Source organism: Rattus norvegicus, chromosome 6 (genome assembly GCF_021556685.1).
Source record: "Rattus norvegicus strain SHRSP/BbbUtx chromosome 6, alternate assembly SHRSP_T2T, whole genome shotgun sequence".
NCBI lineage: Eukaryota > Metazoa > Chordata > Mammalia > Rodentia > Muridae > Rattus > Rattus norvegicus.
In genome coordinates, this window is record NC_141539.1 from 45,548,069 (window position 1) to 45,568,987 (window position 20,919).

General features: G+C 46.4%; 1 long non-coding RNA gene across 10 annotated transcripts in view; it reads right to left on the reverse strand.

Annotated features, from left to right (window-relative positions):
• LOC102550954 (uncharacterized) overlaps positions 1 to 18,586 on the reverse strand; it is a 35,081-nt gene extending 16,495 nt beyond the window's left edge. For 4 of the 10 annotated variants that reach the window (XR_015622927.1, XR_015622921.1, XR_015622920.1 and 1 more), the window contains exons 1-2: positions 18,309 to 18,583; positions 16,518 to 16,616 (exon numbers count right to left, since the gene is read on the reverse strand). This is a non-coding gene — a long non-coding RNA (uncharacterized LOC102550954). Of the gene's footprint in view, positions 1 to 16,517; positions 16,617 to 17,035; positions 17,255 to 18,308 lie in introns of those variants that run through there. The other 6 variants (XR_015622925.1, XR_015622929.1, XR_015622922.1 and 3 more) reach the window with 6 other exon arrangements.
• Positions 18,587 to 20,919: the final 2,333 nt, after the last annotated feature.

Consider the following 20,919-nt stretch of genomic DNA (forward strand, 5'->3'; position numbering starts at 1 on the left):
ATTCCTACTAATAATACCAAAGTCAATAAATTTTCATGAGTAAATGGAGTTATGGAATGAGAGCAAGGAACTGAACAAATAAAAGTATAGAAACCATGCAAATAAAAATATATTAAAATAAATTTGAAGGTCAAGATCATACACAAAGTGAGCATGACCCTTTGCAATACAGACAAAGAAAAGGACTTTTCATCCAAGGGGAAAAAATGACCCCCAAAACAAGGAACTACAAGCCAGACATGCAGATAAAAAAAACATCATGCTGAATGGTATAAAGATCTAAGTCAAGTTTACAGACTTAAAATCTTAGCTTACTTGATAACGTGTTTTAACTCAAATATTTTTTTAAAAAAATATAGAAACATTTAAATAAAATGAAGAATATTGGCACAATACTCATACTTGAGAGGACTTTAAAAATATTTTTCAAATGAAAAACTAAATATAAAACTGAGACTTCAACTATCTGTCTGCCTATCAGCTAGGAAAATGAGTACCTAAGGTAATGGAGGAAACACAAGCAAACCAGAACAGACAAGATATCCAGTTAGCTTACTGAAACATTTAACTGCCTTACATATCAAGGGATTGTAAGTTAAAGGAAGCTGTCTACAAATTCACAGAGGTTACCTCTCACTCTATACTCTCTGTGCATGTGTGAGATTTGTGTGAGACTTAGAAAGCTGACCTTCACAGAACTTTCTGGAGAATGCTTGGGACGAAGATAGAACATGAACGAAAATAGAATCACTGTGCCCAATGGTAAAAATATAATACGTGGGCATAAACTCAGTGGTAAGGAATTTCCCTGCGGACAGATGTAGACAGAGACTATCTTATCCAGGATTTCTATTGCCGTGATAAAATATCATGACCAAAGCAACTTGGGAAGAAAATGATTATTTCATCTTATAACATACAGTCCATCATCCAGAGAATTCAAAGCAGGAACATGAAGGCAGGAGCTAATACAGAGGCCATGGACAATTGTTTGATTACAGACTTGGTCCTCTTGGCTTGTTTAGATTGTTTTCTTATAGAACCCAGGACCACCAGCCCAGGGAGTACACTTCACACAATGGGCTGGACTCTCTCACATCAATCATTAATCAAGAAAATATACTACAGGTCAATCTTATGAAAGATTTTCTCAATTGAGAGTCCCTCTTCCAAAATGACTCTCGCATATGTCAAGTTGACATAAAACAAACCAACACAGAGACATTGAATAAAAAATATAAATAAATAAATAAATAAATAAATAAGCAAGCAGAAAGGAAAGCCAATGAAAGACCTTCGACATACTTCAATCTTGGTCACCTGCTCTTAGTAAGAGAGATAGCTAGATATTCCCAGGAGGAACTGGGTAGTAGGAAACTGATTCAGTCTAAGATACAGTAATTATGCAGTATGTCTGCCTCTCTTGTTTAAAAGGAATTGAACTGTGTATTATTTTTACATAATCTTTCAGCAACTTTCAGTATTTGGCAAAAGAGGCTAGAGGTCATAACCCTCAGTTTGAAAGGTCATGACCCAGTTTAGACTGAATAAAGCTTGGGGAGAGAGTGTGTCATAGTTGTAGTTTCCTGCCATGCCATTCCTCCAGGAGGAGCATGAACCCCAGCTCTGTTGCCACATGGGATCAGAGTAACCAGCTATGAGTCTTTTCCTAACAGATGCTCTGGGCTCAGAGCGGATCCCCATCCAGGTGTCAAGTGCTGGTGCATAGTAACAAGTAGTGTTTGGTATAAAATGTTAGCAGGTGGGAATTTTCTTACAGAGTCCATATGCTCTTACTACCTCAAAAGATCTATTCCTGGCAGAATAGGAAAAGAGTACAGTAAAGGCTTCTCCTGAAAGAACTCTGTTCATAAAGCACACTACATTTCTGAGGACATACGCTTCTTTACCAGGGTGAAACTTCTCTGTCAATAACCCTCACACTGGGACTTGGTTTCTCTAGGTACTCATCTAAAGGATTAGGCAGTATACTGTCAATCCCCTTCCAGCTTCAGGCTTTACAGTTTAAGAAGGAAATTAACACATACTCAGAGAGGAACATCTAGAGTCAAAAGAACCAGAAACCATACAATTATAAGGTATGGCCAGAAGAGCCAAGGACTGGATATCAGGACACTAAAGATATGGGGGTGGGTGCTTCTATATTGAAGCTCTCTTGTAGAAGCTACCACAAGCAGTATCCCAGTGGTCACTGTCCTGCTTAGACATATAAAGACTAGCTGGCCCAAGTATAAATACCTTGCCTGACAGAAATATATATATTTTAAGGCAGTGGTTCTCAACTTGTGGGTTCTAACTCCTTTGAGGGGTAGAGGGAAGGGGTTGGACAACCCTTTCACAGGGGTAGCCTAAGACCATCAGAAAACACAGATATTTGCATTATGATTTTATAACGGTAGCAAAATTGCAGTTATGAAATAGCAACAAAAATAATTTTATGGTTGGGCGTCACCAGGTGAGGAACTATATTAAAGGATTAGGAAGGTTGACAACCACTGCTCTAAAGGGACCCCTGAGCCCCTGTCCTTGGATATCAGATTATTGAAACAATAAACCCCAAGACATCAGAATTTCCCCAGGACCCTCCTAGAAGAACAAAAGTTTGAAGCCTTGTGGGCACTCAGTGGGGAGTTTGTCTCCTAGAGAAAGACTGACAGCTTATCAGAAGACAAGGGAAGAGAGACAATGTTGGGGTGGGAACCACACCTTGCTGGATTGCTTAGTTATTTGTATTCCTGGCTTTTAAGCTCCATCTCACACTAGAACCAAAGGTAGGTGAGTGGGAAGGGTGGGTTTTTCCCTCTTTCCAGTGCAGCCACAGTAAATACATCTTTTTCTGGTTTTCACCGTTTGAAAACAGGCAGCCTGGCTTGGTACAGCACATGCTGTACCCCTAGCCTGATAACACAGGGAGCTGCCCTAGCTCCCCAGATTAACTGTGGCCCTGGCAGGCAGCACCAAGACCCAGGTCCTGTCACTGCACTCCCACAGATTTTGAGAAAGGTGAGATGCACCTTGCAGACTGTGGCTCTGGGGATGCTGATGCGGCGCTCCTTCCTTGGGAGGAGCGAGGAGCGAAGGCCAGAGGCAGCTTTGCCCACACTCAGCACTTTCTCCGCTCTCTGGATCTTTCAGCTGAGGCTGCAGTGTTAAATGTACAGTTTTGTAAATTAATTCTTTGAAGACTTTCTCTTGTCAGCCGATTCCCGGGAAGTCACTTACAAGCAACTGAGTCTTCCACTCCCATGGACTCCAGAGCCTTCTTAATGCAAGACAGTGTCCCAAAACCCTCTATTCAGCGAGACTTACCAGAGATAGGCAGCGAGTCTCAACGCTATTCACTTCAAACTAATGAGCAAAATGATAATTTCTTCACGTCCCGGATAAGAAATGTGGCTGAAATGTGTTATCTAATGCAAGAGAGAGTGCTGAAGATGAAGACTGCTTCGACAAAGAATAATCCCTCATGGGTCCCTGATTTCTCTCTCCTTCCTAGCCTCCATTCAGCCCCTATCCAGGCCGGCAGCAACTTTGTGCCAATCTGTGAGTCAGTGCCATTGCGCGCGCTCTCTCTCTCTCTCTCTCTCTCTCTCTCTCTCTCTCTCTCTCTCTCTCTCTCAATTCCCAGTTGGACCAGGAAAGGACACATAACCCAATTTAGAGTAGAACAGACTGTCCCTAGAAATGCAAGGTAGCCTGCAGCATCCTAGTCCAGGGGCTCCTTCTGCCGCCCAAATTTGAACCATAAATTTGAACGAGTCATTTGCTCTCTCATTGGGACTCAATTTATTGATTGAGCAACAACAAGCTTATTTTTAAAACAATTCAATTTACCCTTTTAAGCATTTTGTTAAAAGAGAGCCAGCTTTTAACTAAGTTTTCTTTTACTCCCAGTTTCTGAGAGCAGCAGAATAGTCAAGATAAATAAGAAAAGAAATCCTCATTGGAAACTGTTGGGAAAGTTCTAGAAAGGTAGTAATGGTAAAAGGACTGTGGAGGAAGAGACAAATGGGTGACCTGAGCTCACTGGCCATTCTTGTATTAGTGTACCACTCCAGGTTTAGTGACAGGTCCTGTCTCAAAACAACACAAAGAGCAATTAAGAAATAACAAGCCTTGATATGGACCTCTGACCTCCTCCACATGCCTGTACACATACCCACAGATCCATGTATCCAACACATGCACACCAAAAAAATGCACAATCTCCCCCCACGATTTCCCTAAAGAAGGATGGCAAATTACAAAAAGGGAGTAGTCAAGAGCTAATTTGTGAACTTTATTAACCTTTTCAATTTCCCCTTGTTCACCAAATAATAATCATCAACCCTCATCTATCTACCAATAGTTATACTGTGATAACAGCCAAGGTTAATTAAAATCTGGATTTGCTGAGACCCCTGTCTCTACAATTTCCAAACATGTGTTCAGAGAAGCTACAGAATTACACAATTGCCCATAATATATTGTCTATACCAACGGCATCTCGTGTGTGCTATGTGCATGATAAATAGTGACAATGTTGCTCTGAGAGGATATACTGCAGCTAAGTTCACTGTTAGCAAGTCATTTGCACTTAAGTTAGGAAACCAAGATGGTCCTTTGGAAATGTGTGCATTGAAATCTTCTGTACCTTCTCTACACAATAGGCTATTCATTACTACACGATGTCTTCAAGAATGAAACTAATCAAGCTGCCATGCCATGGTGCCGTGTGTAGACTAGAAGTTTGAGGTAATGTTTCCGCTTGCGGTTGCTTTTCCACAAGGAACAGATTAATCTAGTCCACTGGAAGAAAAGACCACCCACGGGCTAACCATGCAGGTGAGGTGTGAAAACTGCCTCACGGCTAATTTTCTCATAGAATGAATGTAACCAATTGACACATTTCCGAAAAGAAGAAACCTCGGAGGGGCCATGGGTCAATGCACTCAACTCCTATTCTAGGAAATCTGTGAATTGATTCATTTTGGTTCAATCATCTGAGCCACTGTAATACGGTAGTTTAGAAATCCTGTAAGACCAATAGCTTTGATCTCTTTGTCCCTATATAGTCAGAGGTGTGTGGGGGTGGGGCTGGGTCTTGTGATGGAAGCGTGTTAGTAGCTGCTGCTCCTGTATAAACACAACCCCAGTGACAGGTGAAATGAACTCCACATGGGCCTAGCAAAGTCAGCATGTGACCCCATGCCAGGGTGTTATCAGATCCCCTTAGTCCTTGTGGCCACATAACTTCTCAATCTATTTGTACCTCATGCCAATCTGTTAAGCCCTGAACTTATCCACTCTCTCTTCCAGCATTCCTTCAGCAATATCTGCTTTTATTCATTCATTTGTTCAGAGATCATGGGCAGATCCTGACTTACAGGAAAACACACACACACACACACACACACACACACACACACCCCTCAAAGAATTCATAGACCCAACCTCACCGCATCCATACACCAAACTACCAATGTAGAAGCAATCGCCAGTTTCGTAATTATTTTCCTTATTCTCACTATATTGTCCAAGGCCAACCTGGCTAGCAAGTCACTGGAGCTACCTAGAGCCCAGGAGTGTCTGACTACAAGCTCTTTGATACTCCCATTTCCCTGCAGTTTCACATACTGGAGCCTGCCCAGGACAGGAGCAGCATATTGAAAACAAAGCCTACTTTCCACTGTTCTTGGTTGCCCCCCAGAAGTAGATAGTAAGATGCCAAACTGAACCACTCTGATTATATATAGTCTTACAGAGGAGTCAAAGTGGAATGGAGACAGACGCTTTCTCCCTGCTGGCTAGAATTCACGGTGCTATGAAGGCTGCTAGGGGAGGAAAATCATCAGTGGTTTCTCCTGGCTGTAAAACAAACACGCTACAATGACAACCTGATAAGCAAGAAATATCCACAGGTGCGATAGTGGTACAGCTATCTTGGGCACAACCAACTGTTTTGGGATTAAATATAAGGTCTAGTCTGTAGGAAGAGGTAGCCTGTGGCTGTGGAGGTCATGGGAAGGGAATTGGAACTTGACACACTTCTACTGTTTCCCTAAGTGATCAAGTCATCAAACTGTCTTCTAAAGACTCATGTTTATATCTATAGATTAATACACCTCTCAGCCTGAGCAAAGAGGATTGGTTAATGCTAAGACTCATATATAGTCCAAGTGCTGAGACTAAGTGGCTGATGGGTACTGGGCCTTAAACAGCACACGTAAGTCGCACACTTCCTCTCCAAAGTCCTAGGAACCTTGCAGAAGGGAGGGTAGAGAGGATTGAAGAGCTGGAGGATGGGGAAGGATGCTATGAAATGCCACCATCCACATATGACATCGCTCTTGCAACCAGGAAGAAGACAGCAGTTTTGAACACCTGCAGAGTCACATCTTACAGGGGAGGAGGAGACACACTCTGCCCTCCCAGCCTGTTCCTTCTAGAAGAAGCCTGACAAGGGTTTGGCTTTTCTCTTTTGTTCAGTCTGATCAGCCAACCTAACCTGGTCATTTGGAGCCAGTGTGGGTGGAAAGAGACCATCAAGGCACCCTCACTCCTCAGTCTTCTTGGCCAGGCATGAGGCACACTCAAGATGCCTCTGAGATAAACTGACCAGCGTGACCGCTGTCCGGTTCAGCACCAGGATCTTGGGTGGGTAAACAAAGGCATGAATTTTCAAGTAGTCTAACAGTCTACACAAGGCTGACTGTGCTACTGTGACGGGGGAAATACCACAGGTGTTCAGCAAGTGAAACCATGAAACCAGAGCTAGAAAGCATTCACCATAAAGATCGTCTGCTGCTCTTCCAGACAGCTTAGGGTCAGTTTCCAGCACCTATAACCAGGCTCACAGGTGGCTGTAACTCCAGGTCTGAGGGATCTGGTGCCCCCTTCTGGCCTTTGTGAGGACCTACACATACCTGGAACACACTCACGTAGGCACATACAAATAAATTTAAAATACTTTGTAAGAAGAGGTTGCTTCTGGGTACTTATACTACTGGGCCCCCTGTCAGAATGCAGAATGGGACAATCCTAGTCCCCAACTCCCTAACAGTTGAGAGAGCTCAAAGCAAAATGGGGCAATGGATCCTGGCTGCTGAGGTGTCTGCTCAAACTGCCACCCGTGTACTGATGCGAATAACCTCACATCTGCCTGCAGTTGCAAAGGGATGGAAAAGGCACAAGTAGGTGGAAGCCTTGGAAGAACAAGAAATCATCGGAGAGCATGACACTGGCTCCCCTTCAAGGTCACACTTCATCCTTAAAACTACACGTGCCACTGAGGGGGCATGCACCGTGGGGACCGATCCCACAGTCACTAGAACTCAAATTCACACTGAGAGGAAGACACAAACTACAGCAAGCCATTGAGGTCCCTGATGATGGCGAGCCAAACCAAGATTGCAAAATGCACAAAGGAGAGCTACAGGTCCCAGCTCCGGGCCAGGCCGACGCCCACTGTAGGAAAAACCAAAACCCCTCAGGTGTGAATGCTGTGCCATTTCTTGCTGGCCTCGCAGCTACATAACATGAGGCCTTTGCTGTTCAGCCCTGTGTCAGCTAATAGGGATCCTGGAGGCAGTTTGCCCTGCTCAGCTAGAGGGAAAAATCATTACACAGAAGAATCAGCTCCACCTGTCAATCCTGGTTCGAAAGACAGACAGCCCTTCCCTTCCCCTCTGCTAAGTGGCAAGGCCTCTATATTTGACATTTTTTGAGAGATGGATTGAAACTGACATTCTAAGCATGAAAGCAGGGGAAGTTTCAAGATAAAATAATAATAATAATAATAATAATAATAATAATGCAGATTCAACACTGGGAAAACACAAATCACTGTATATCTAAAAATAAATTAACAAGCCAGGGCTGGGAGACATCTCAGTCAGTGAGGTGCCGGCATGCAAGCATGGAGACCTGAGCTCCAATGGCACCTGTAACCCCAGCACTAGAGGGTGGAGGCAGGTGGATCCCTGGAGTTCATTGGCCAGCCAGTCTTAAGGACTTAATGAGCTCCAGGTTCCGTGAGCAACAATGTCTCGAGAAGTCAAGTAGAGAGTTGTAGTAGAAGAGCTCAGTGTCACCCATTGGCCTCTATATGCTTAATATACTCACTTCTGTAGACACACACAGTCACTTCGTCTGGACAGCACAACAAAGCTGACCCTGATGGTGGGGGCTCAGGTGAGCGGGCCCAAGGGGAAGAGCATAGAAGAGCTGACCCTGCCACTCATCTGTCTGCTATGAGGTGGCATGGGTGCAGGGGTGATGCCCTTTCTGAAGTGAGGACATCACCACCTGCAACAGTCAGAAGACCTGGCCCTGTCCTTACCAGGCCGAAGCACTTGGGAGAACAGGATCCTGCACCTTGACAGGGCAGCATAGTAGAGCTGGCCCTGGTTGAGGGGGGGATGGGTACGCCAGCTTCACAAGGGCAAGAGCAAAGGTGAGCTGGCCCTCTCACTTCTCTATCATGAGGTGGAGTGGGTGCAGGGGTGATGCCCTCCCTCACCACCTCTCAGCACCTGAGGCAGTCTCAAGAGTTGGCCGTGGAGGCATGAGAGCAAGTGAGCCAGTCCTGCCCCCTCGCTGATTGCAGCACTCAGGAGTGCAGCCCCCACACCCCCACACCTCACCTGGGTAACACAGTAGAGCTGGCCCTGGTGCAGAGAGAGCAGGCGAGCCAACCCTGGGAGTGTGAATGCAGGAGAGCTGGTCCCACCACTTGTCCGCCATGTTGACATGGCCTGGGTAGGGAGTGATCCTCGCCCTCGCTTTCTCCCTCACCATCAGCTTCAGTGTAGTCAGGAGAGCTGGCGTCAAGGGCCTGACAGCAGGAGGGCTATCCCTGTCCGCTCACTAGTGGTAGCACTCAGGAAAGCCGGCCCTGCACCTCGCATGGGCAACACAGTGGAGCTGGTGCTGATGGTGAAATCACAGGTGATCCAGCCCGGAGGGTGTGAGAGTGGGGAGAGCTAGCCCAGGCCCTCGCAGGCTCCAGCACTTGGGAGAGTGGGCCCTGTGCCTTGACTGAGCAGCACAGTGGAGCTGGCTCTGGAGGCATGGGTATGGGTGAGCCACCCCAGAGCGCATGAAAGCGGGAGAGCTGACGAGGCCTCAAGCCAATGGCAGCCTAGCCAGAACTATGCTGGAGAGCTCCCCCTAGTGGAGAGCTGGCATGCTGACCACCTCAGCTACCACCCAGGCCCAGATCCAGGGCTCTGAGTTGCCCCACTCCAAAATCTCTATCATCTGTGAATAATCATCTGAACAAGAAAGGGTCAGTCCTGCTGATCCAAAGCTGGAGGATCTCTGTGACACAGAGCAGCAATAGGGTCACCCAGAGGAGTCCTGATGAGAATCCAATACTGATGGGGTCCCAGAAGCCAGAGACCTGGAACCGGACCGATGACTCACTGCAAAGAATGTTTACAAGTGAAGATGTGTGGATAGAGGGATGTACTGTGGGACACACTGCAGCTTCCGCGATGAGATGTTTTCTATGTTTCACTGTGGTTTGTTTATGTGTGTGTTATGGGGGATGGGCAGGACTGGGGTGCAAGATGTGAAACTCAGAGAGAATCAATAAAAATTTACATAATAAATAATATCAATAAAATTAATAAACAGAGAGATTTACTCCAGAATATTGTACATCATAGACAAACGAAGAGAACCAACCTGAAGAACAAAAAAAAAAAAATGTACTAAGAGAATAGGGTTAAAGAAGATATGATGGGGTGATATAATAGAGTATTTAAAAGTACCCTAGTTTCAGGAATAATTTGATACCATCAGAAACTGTTCATCCTGTCAATCAAAAAAATGCCTTTTACCACTCTTTTTTTTTTTCGGAGCTGGGGACCGAACCCAGGGCCTTGTGCTTCCTAGGCAAGCGCTCTACCACTGAGCTAAATCCCCAACCCCACCTTTTACCACTCTTAAAAATAAGCATTGCGTAAACATGTGTTCACACACGCAGTAACACATTCATTCAGATGCTAGCAAAACAGATGAGAAAGAAACATGCTAAGATGTTAATGTCATTGTCTCTGAATGGTGCATTATAGGGGAGAATTTTATATTTCCAAAATTTTCCAAACTAGCTTACACACACACACACACACACACACACGTGCGTGCGCGTATGCATACACAAACATGCATAAGCATTAAAAATGTCTTTTGAGAACAAAATATAGAAGACCAAAAACCTTGCCACAAATTACTTTCCTCCCTGTGTCCGTGTCATGCCCACTGCCGCTAAGGCATTCCTCTGCTGGCATTCGGATCTACTTCTTTGGGAATCAACGTAGACTGAAACGTGATGGTTCTCTAGTACTTCCCCAAGGCTGCGACACCACGCTGCGACACCTGAGACATCCAGTCTCAAGGGTTGAAAAGCTACCTGATCTTTAAGCTTTTCCATGGGGAGACGCCCATTGCTGGACCACCTGCATTCATTCTAGCCGCTCCATTCCTTTAGAAGGCCCTGACAAATGACCGTACAGCAAGCTCGCTCCATTTCAGAGACCCTCTTCCGTGCGTACCATTTAGGCATAGCCTGTTCAGGATTCTGACTGGTGGATTCCATCCAAGCACAGTTTCTGGGGAAAGTTAAAGGGTGAACTGGGGCCCTGCTGTTGTGTGTCTCGGGTGACATCTGGAACTTACCTTACCACCCACGGGTCCCATGGTATGTAAATGAAATCTCTATGTGCACGGGGCTAGGGGGCAGGTGTCAGGTCAGCAGGTGTGTGTAGAGTTCCCAAAGGAAGTGGGATACACTGGGTAGGGTTGTGCTTGGGCCCTACTTGTTACATCCTTATTGGCTACTGCTGTGGAGTTTTACACAGTTCCTTAAACCTGAGTGCGGGGATGCCCAGGGAGACACCTCAATGACGAACGTCTTCCTGCCCTCCATCAGGAAGCATCATGAGGCAGTATAGCCTCTCTTTCTTCCTGAGGAGCAGGGTCTATAACTCCTTCCAGGACAGCTACTCCTGGAATGACTCTTCACCCAGAGCCCAGTGAGAAGCTGTAGCCCTCGGGGTTGAGGGTCTCCTATTACCTGGTGGTTCCAAGTGCCCTCTGGAAACCAAGACTTCCAGAACCTCAGGACCTAACATTAGAAGGGATCAGTAAAGTCCCACATGGTGGCTGAATGACAAGGAGCAGGCCACTCTTATGCCGTCTATTAGCTCTGGGCTTTGTAGGTCTACAGTGTGTCTCTCCTGGGAATACCTATGTCTGTCTTCTTACCCCCTCCCCTACCTTTGGCCAGAGGCTCCTGGAGGACAGAGCCCATTTTTGCAGATGGATGGATGGATGGATGGATGGATGGATGGATGGATGGATAAATGGATGGATGGATGGATGGATGGATGGATGGATGGATGGATGGATAAATGGATAAATGGATGGATGGATAAATGGATGGATGGATGGATGGATAAATGGATGGATGGATGGATGGATGGATGGATGGATAAATGGATGGATGGATGGATGGATGGAGATAGATAGATAGATAGATAGGTAGATAGATAGATAGGAATTATTGTCTGGCAGAGAGGGTAGATGATGGGTAGAAGCAAATGGCACTTTCTTTTGTATGCCTATGGTGTGTATTTATTTATGTGCAGTACATGTGTACATATGTGTATACACATTTACATGTGTGTATACATGTGTGTGTACATGTGTGTGTGCAAGCCATCCCCCTTGTTTATTTTTGGCTTGTTTGGTTTGTTGTTGTTGTTTTGTTTTGTTTTTGTGGTTTGGTTTGGTTCGTTTGGAGACAGGGTATTTCATTGGCCTGGAACTTGCCAACTAGACTGGTTGGCCAATGAACCGCACTGACTTGCCTCTTTCTCCCACCCCAGTGCTGGTATTAGAAGCAAGAGCCACCGTGCCCTGCTTCTTTTCCCATGAGTTCTGGGGGTAAAATACAGTTCTTTGTGCTTGCAAGGCAAGTATTTTACTGACTAATCCGTCTCCCAAGCCTCAAAGATGCTTTCTTGTGTCATGGCGATCACGTTTCTGGAATGTCTGACCTATTTCTTAGATGCCGACTCTAGTCCTGATACCTAAGATTGAGTCAGTGAGTTGGAGTGTCCCAATGGAACCATCCCAGGATACCTGTAAAACAAATGGGGGGAGCAAGAGAGCCAGCAAAGTTAAAAAATATCGTGGCTAGTCAGTCCATTTTTAGTCAGGAAGAGAAAAGCTATGGTGATACGGGCCTTTCCAAGAGTCTTGGCCCTGGGGAAAATCAGGTCTGAAGACAAGACCCACATCCCTGCTGAGCAAAGCTTTCTATATTTGAAAATCAGAGCAGAGAGATCCTCAGTAGAGGCCACAGCCAAAAAGCAGGTTTCTGTCAGAAGAGCCAGGAATCCTTCAGGCCTGGAGCTGGGGGAGAGAGTGCACCTAGAGAGTGTATATGTCTGAGAGTGTGATCTCTGAATGTCTTTCCTTGGCCAGAAAGAACCTGGAAAGGAAGCATCCAGAAAACATTTGGGAAAGGTCTAAAGCCACTACAGGAGTCCAGGAGTCCGCTGTGCAAAGTCAGTAGGCAGCCCATGAGCCATTCACGGGAGACAGAGAGAGAAAACGAAGAGGTCAAAAGAGCCCTCCAAACTGCTCCGAAGCACACATCATTCAGTTTGATGTTCAAGGACTCTGCTGACTGACACAAATTGTTTTATGTGACTTTCTGCCTCGGACCTGAAAGGACAGGCCTCTCCCAGAGATAAGACTGAAAGGGGGCGGCGTGGGGGTGCGGGGGAACTCAAGAAGCCATGACCTTGCTTCCCACGGGAGTGTTGAGCGCCATCTGCTGGTAAACAAGGAGCTCCTCATGCCTTTTGAAGAAGGCTATTTCTAAGAAGTGGGTGTGTATGCAGAGAGAAACAGAGCCCTTCTCACTGGAGGGAGCCAGCTCCTCCTCCCCTGAACGTGGTATCCCGATACATAGCAATTATTCTGCAATGAGAATCCAGGGTTCAAAGGGCACAGTTAATCTGCCAAGAGCAAGAATGTGCACACTGTCTGCCGCCGAGAGTACCACTCCTTATCCCGAATTCAGTACCTGGAGGACTTCCTGGAACGTCGCTTGCTGAGTGAGTGGCTGAATGTGGCTTGAGTAACTGATCTTTTTGTCATATGTCTGTAGGAATCCAACAGAATAGGCAAGAATGAATGCAGAGGTTGGGGATTTAGCTCAGTGGTAGAGCGCTTGCCTAGCAAGCGCAAGGCCCTGGGTTCGATCCCCAGCTCCGAAAAAAAGAAAAAAGAAAAAAAAAAAGAATGAATGCAGAGATGTGAACAGTAGCTGCTGTGGCAGCTGGTTCTCAGGATGCCCGGGACATAGCTGTCCCTTCTCCGTTTTCATCTACGGCATGACAAACACTTCAAAGCTCAGGGTCGACTTCACTCCTTCCTGACCCCTGCCCAGCACACAGCTGTCCTAGACAGCTACAGAAGGGAGAAAGAACAGATCAAGCTGGGTAGGTAGGTGCCACACTTCAAAGGTCCTTGAACCAGCCTGAAGTGACAGGTAACAGACCCCCACTAAAGGCTGTGAAGGAGCATTGAGAATGTAACACCTTATACCAGCTGCTTCATCGCGTCCTGGCTGGGAGCAAGACCCTCATTGTCTCAAAAATTCTGTGATATTTCAGCCCACCTAGCCTTTGTTTGTCTGTACTAACCCCTCCAGCCAAGCCCCTCCCCACCTGCCTCCCTTAACGCAGAGCCTTCCAGCATGCTGATCCTTCTGTACACAGACAAAACGGCAGCCGCTGCCTTGGCCGTGGTGTCTTTTTGAAGCAATGGAGCAGTGACTAAGACACCTACCCACCTCAATTAGCCATCAGGACAACTCCCAACGATACGATCACCGTCCAAGTACTCCAGTACCTGATCTCGATAAGCTTTTCCACTAATATTTCCTCCTGGATGATTCTAGGTTGTGTCAAATTGACAATTAAAATAACTACTCACCTGAGACTTTCACCTGTGTCCCACGACTCCAAGCCTTGCATTGCAATAGCCATCCCCTCCCCCCAAGGGAAGAAGACATCAAACGTGGCCAAGCATCAGCGGCAACACGCCTGTGACTTTTTCACCTGCTCCTGGGCAAACAGTTGCATCACTTTCCGACAGGGGAAGAAAGACACTCCAAGAGGGGAAACCAGTGGCCCAAGAATATGCAGCTTGCCAGCGGGCATCAGAGCTCTCTCTAGGCTTGCAGTACAATGACCCTGCCCCCTGCACTGCTTCATGAGGACCGGAGGCCAAGAACATAGGCTGACCCTCTTCTGGGGGCTTGCACCCTAAAAAACTTCTTTCCACCTTCTAGACATGCAGAGGAATTGCATTTACTCTGTTGAGGACTTGTGGGCTCCTTCGCCTATTCAAAAGGACACAGCGGAGAGGAAGGCTGCACGTGTGTATGTTATCAGCTCAGTAATCACACATGCTATGTGCCTGCAGACCACAAGACTGCCTGTCTTATCCTAGGCACATCACAGGGAACTGGGGACAGTACTACCCGTTACCTGGACTGGAAGGTAGTTCCTTGGGCAGTTAAGGTTGACAGTAAGTGTGTTACTAGTTTTTATAGAGCTCAGAAAAGGCATAAAGGCCAGACCATATTGTGCCACCCGTGAGACCAAATTTCAGCCTAGCAATTGCTTGTTCGGCTTTCTGGGCCAGCTGTATCAGAAATACCTCATCCTATGAGCCCAAAGACACTTCATCCTGAGGATACAGAGAAACAGGAGACTCCTGACACGTGATCTCAACAGAACACACAGCCCAGCCACACAGCAGGAACTCTCTCCCACAGAGCAAAATCCCAGCTGCTGTAGAGGTGTTTGCACCTGCACTCCTCAGTTATCGATCTGCTGGGGGTGAGTAGGCATGCTGTGAAGTGCTGTGTTCTGGACCTGATGTCGCTATTGTAGTTATGAACTCTCTCTCTCCATCCATGGTTACCTGCACAAGACCTATACAAGATCAGGCCAACAAGAGCAGTCGGCACTCCAACCATAGCACTAGTGTATTCGGTAGGTTCTAGAAAGGGTAAGGGAAGAAGTGAAGATAGTGGGAGGCAGGCATGTTGGAAAGTGACTGAGGGGTTTCCTGGAAGAATGAGAGGGGGCCTGAGGGAAAATATGATTAGTTTGTAGATGTTCAAAATTGTCAAAAAAACAAACAAACAAACAAACAAACAAACAAATAAATAAATAAATAAAAGATTTTTAAAGAAGAATGACAGGTAGTATCTAAGACCCGATGATACAAAAATGATGTGCATTTAGTAGTGCACTTGGACTTTTGGATTTGTTATTTTCTAGTCTTGTGAGATATGATAGGAAACATTCTCAATGCTGGGCAGGGGCAGGGGCAGGGAGCCATAGTTCCAAGCCAGCCCTGAGATCATGAGAATCACTTGTTCTGTGGTGGACTAGGCAATGATTCTCCAGGGGTTGGGGACATTTCATGCATTTTCCTTTAACTTGGGATATTTTCAACCAACAGTTGTGTGAGGATGAAACCCACTGTACACCGAGAAACATCTGTATGTGCGATATGAGGTTATGAGTCCTATTTTTTTTTTTGAGAAGAGTCATATTGCAAGCAGGGGGGTAAGAAGCACAGCTGCACATAGGGTGAAGCTCTGAGAACATAGTCATTACAGGACAGGTTTCTGGTCCCCTCTGAGGCGCTATTGAACAGTAATGGAGTCTGGCTCATTTACAAAGTAAGATCAGGTGACAGATGCCCTCATTGGAGCCTACATGGGGAAAGAAACAGGTGCTGCTGACAGAGAGGTTCCATAGTTTTCTTTCCCCATGTATGTGGCCCGAGAGCCAGTGTCAGCCAACAGACCACTTGGAGCAGAGTCATTTCTGGCAATTATCAAAGGCCCAGTGCCCAGGGAGATACCTGATCATAAGAGATGGGCTGGCCTGGTATGCCAAGCGTCTAAGGTTACTTCCTACTAGGGATTAAACAATGGAAGCTTCTAGTCTCATAATCCACATCAATGCCAAGGTGTTGGCAATCTGGCTTTTCCTGAGACCTCTCCTGCTGGCATTAGTTAGTTAGCTAATGTGTCCTCTCATGGGCTTTCCTGTAGGCACACAGACGCCTGCATTCAAATTTCTTCTTACAAGCACACTTTCCCAGTTAGATGAAGACCATGTTAAGGGCCTTTTCATCCTGTCACCTTTGTGAAAGCGACCTTCAGAGGTGTGGGGAGCTCAGAGTTTTGTGGAAGCACAGTTTATCCCTACCACCTGCCATCTGACCAAGGGTTTCAAGCACGGTCCTTGGTGCAGAACGTATGCTCAGAAGCAGTTGACACTGGGGTCTACGACTGACAGACCGAATCTCTTCCGTCTAATCAAGTCACTCCCTGCTGTCTCAGAGCCCGTTTCCCTACCTACAAAATAGAGACAACGTTACTTCAAGAAATGAATGAGTGGATTCCTCACCTCAGCCTATGCCACACTTTCTAGAATCTTCTCCTGGGTTGGAGGTCCCACTTCCTAAGTACCAGCGATCTTCACGTGCCTTGATGTAGCAAGGAAAATCTGTAAGACGCAAGCACAGTATTTCGTGGGCATGCGTCATGGTTTGAACAGGAAATATCCCTAGAGACTCTTGGTGACGTTATTTGGGGTATTGATGGGATCTTTAGGGACCGGCCTGAAGAAGTAGATCCCTGAGAGGGTAGCTTTTAGGGGCGTGTCCTGACCCTGTCCTTTCCTGTCTCCTCCTCTTGGCTCTAGTGGTAGCTCCCACCTGGCTGTTCCGACTCAGCCCAAGCTCAGAAGCAATGGAGCCAACAGCCCTGAACCATTGAGAGCCTGAGCCACAGGGAGGCCCAGCCCACCCCACTCAATTTGCTTCTCTTGGGTATTTGTCAAAGGGACAAAACTCGAACTACCATAAATCTTATGATTCCAAATCCTCACCAAATGCCTCATCTGATCAACCTCCCATGACTCACCGACAAGCCACAGTCCCAGAGAAAGCCATTGGCTTTGGCATTGGAAGTTTGAAGGAGTTGATTCAGGGATGACGAAAATTCAGGCATTGTGACCCTTGACCAGGAACAGTTTCTTTTCAGGCTGCCCTTAAAACCAGCGCGTAGAGGAACAGAGTGACAGGCTGCGGTGGCCTTCATGCACACAAAACATTCATAGAGGTGCGACTGAGGCTTGTCGGTAACAGTAGGCAAGCTTACTTGCCTTGGAGCCTAAGTGTCCACATCCATAAAAACAGTGTGATTTAAAATGTGGCCGTTAGATAGGATAACCAGAAAGACAAGTTAATTACAAATCAAGGCCCACCACGTGTGCAGTTATTTAGCTCTCTATAGTATAATATAGTACAGTATAGTATAGTACAGTATAGTATAGTACAGTATAGTATAGTACAGTATAGTATAGTACAGTATAGTATAGTACAGTATAGTATAGTACAGTATAGTATAGTACAGTATAGTATAGTACAGTATAGTATAGTACAGTATAGTATAGTACAGTATAGTACAGTACAGTATAGTATAGTATGGTACAGTATAGTACGGTACAGTATAGTACAGTACAGTATAGTACAGTACAGTATAGTATAGTACAGTACAGTATAGTACAGTACAGTATAGTATAGTACAGTATAGTATAGTACAGTATAGTATAGTACAGTATAGTATAGTACAGGAGAGAACAGGATCGGAAGTAGAACGCCGTGTATTTCTTATATGGCTTCAGTGAGGATATTCACTGGGAGTCTGTTCCTCCAACTGGAAGTTATACACAGATCTTACTAGGAGTCCTAGCATGGCAGCCATATAACACCAAAGACATGAAGCCAGCCCAGCCACATGTGGCATTCTTTCAACACAGTGTCACTCCCTACAGGACTGAAATAGGGGAGGCTGTGTGATGGTCTCTCACAGCAGCCCCAGGGAGCAAGCAGCATGGGTCTGGAGCCTCAAAGCACTGTTTAGAAGGACCCAACTGAGTTCAAGTGACTACCCACTGATAGTGGCCGTACCCGTGTGCCAGGCCAGGAGCTGCGTGCTAGGGCCTAAGACAACTGTTGGCTGGCACAGTCAGTGGCCAGCCCCAGAAAGCAGACCTTCCCAGCTACAAAGCTGTCAACAGGAGCTAGGAATACTTCCCACGGGAACAGAGCACCCTACACGGGCCCCAGGCACCGGTCCAGCAGAGCAGAGCACAGCGCGCAGCTGGAGGCCTGCTGAGCCAGTGCACACTTACCCAATTGTGCCAGGAACGAATGGAGAAACTGTATCTGCTCTGATGGGCTCAAAGCTGCCGTCTGCCCTGCTCTCCAGGTGCTGCCTTAGGAAGCCTTTTCAAGGACTGTTCAGGACAAGAACAGCTCTTCAGGGACATCAGGGCCTTCCCACGGGTCTCCTGTCAGCTTTTGCTGGAGGTTGGGGGTGGGGGAATAATGTGGAACACAATCCAAGTAATGCCATACTCTGTGAAGCCTGGAAGCGGCTTCCAGGGTGACTGTGTGTTTTGTTTCCTCTGGGTAAGCCCCACCCCCCTTGCCTATTGGCCACCCCACAAGTCAAGGCAATAGGCATAAGCTGTCCCTTTCAAAGGAAGCTTTGCATTCATTTTAACCAGGCCTCGAACTTTGGGAACTCTCTCACTTCCCAAGGCATGCTAAGACACAGCTACTGTGTGCTCTGGTGCCTACTCAGAACTAGCATTTCCCATGAGTTCCAGAGCGAGGGTCACTCATGTCACTAGGAGAGCATTGATCCAGTCCATCTATTGGCACCGTGCAGAAATCAGGTAAGGACTCCTGAGGTGAGGGTTCCTGGTACTCAAGGAGGTCTGAACCCAATCTATCCCAGTTCAACTTAATGTCACTGTGACCTCTCCCCTCCCTGAATTGTCTCTGTGCATTCCCACCAAGAGACAAGAACAGAATGAGCTGGAAGATGGCAAGGATTGCAAGGGAGTTGCCCCGGTGGGTCTCGAATGTTTAATTAGAGCAACTAGAGTGTGCAGTGGTAAGGACCAGGCTTTGGTCATTCTGATGAAAGAGGAACAGTGGGGGACCAAGGCAAACTGGAGACTCTGCAGAAAATGGGAAACAGCAGAATGAGCACCTGATCGTGGAGAACCTGGCTTTGCACACTTGGAAGGGGTGCAGACAAAGCTGCTGTGCTTTCAGTCAGGACAAACATCCGGGGTGCATTAGAAACAAGAGTCCTCTCAAATACCTGGCTCGCAGCAGATGCTTCATGTACCCAGATTCAAGGCACAAAAAATGTTTGCCACCCGTACCTCCTGCAGGCTAGAAACCACACAGCGCTCTTAGCAGAGCCTGTCCAGTTGGGATGCTCTTCCAGACCAAGGCATCTTCTCAGCAATGCAGCAATGTGAATGTCTGTCCCCAGAGACCCAGCACCTTCAGGCCGTCCCCCATCCACCACAGGGCACCAGGATAGAGCAAGAAGCAGCCCACTATGATATTCTTCCCATGTTCGGTTTGTCTACAGGTCGTAGATTGTGAAAGGTTCATCTCCCTTGGACACAGGGGAATCCATTCCCCTTACCTGGAGGGCAGTTTGAAGAAGGCAGTTTGAAGTTTTAATTACAAAAGAAAGTAACCATTAGGTTTTCAGTAACTACACACTTCACCCTGGCCCAAGACTGGCACTTCTCCCTCTGTACTTCTGCAAGAATGGGTGCTGCTTGGGCAAGCGTCTCATATGTCAAGGTTACTTCATGCTAGTATTACTACAGACAGATGAGAACACCCAGCAATGCTACCCACGGCCCTGCATGAAGCAAACGGTAACAGAACCATTACTCTTCCCGGGTACAGCATTCATACCATTCCATGCCAGTGACAACTGTGAGCCCCAACCCCCTGAAGTCAACCACCCATCCCAGTAGATAAGAACACACGTCTGTACCCAGAATGTAGGAGCCTGCAGGAGTCCTGGAGAATCCATCTTGTGTAGAGTTTAAACCTATATGATAAACAAGCCAACCATCATTCTAGCATGTGAGGGGAAGGAGTCTGCAAGCGCCCATCCCTATTTGGGGAGCCATAGACAGTTGATGACTTCTGGATGAGGGAGAATCAGGTTCCTTAAGGGTACAGCCCCTGGTTGGTCAACCATGCTTCAGGGATGCCTGCACACCTAGGAGTATATGGCAACACAAACGGGACTCATGGGTTATTAATAAAATAAATCAATAAAACATGAAGTCGGGGCAATAGGAAGATAGGGTGTATCTGGAAGAAATGAGAGAGTAAATATTTTATACACACACACACATATGTTGTTGTAAAATATAAAAAATAAAAAAGTCGGGTTTTCTTTTATCCCCACTAGGTCCCAGCACCAAAGTACCCCAAGATATCTGCTGGATATCTTGCCAGAAGCACACATTCCAACTCCATGGTGGCCCAGACCAGCCGCCCCACACTCCATTACACTTAAATCTACACATGAACGAACACACAACACAATAACCTTTGGTCCAATTGATAAGATATAATTGCCCACCTAAACATACAAAGCCCAGTACACATCCATCCCTTAAAAACATTAATAACAACCTGTAGATACACAGAGCGGAATCTAACATCACCTGCCATGGCTTCTCGCCCTCTCCCTCCTGTCTCTTCTCCTTTCCGTTCCAGTCTCCTCCTCTTCCTTCAAACTTTTCTCCTGCCCATCCTTCCTTCTCGTCCAATGACAGGACTCCTTCTATCTTGTACCTGCCTCCTCACCTGTGAATATATATATGTATGTATAATTTCTTAAAGGATTAATAAAATAAAAAAGGTAAGATAAGGAGCTGACTCTCAAAGGACTTGGAGCTAAAAAGGTTA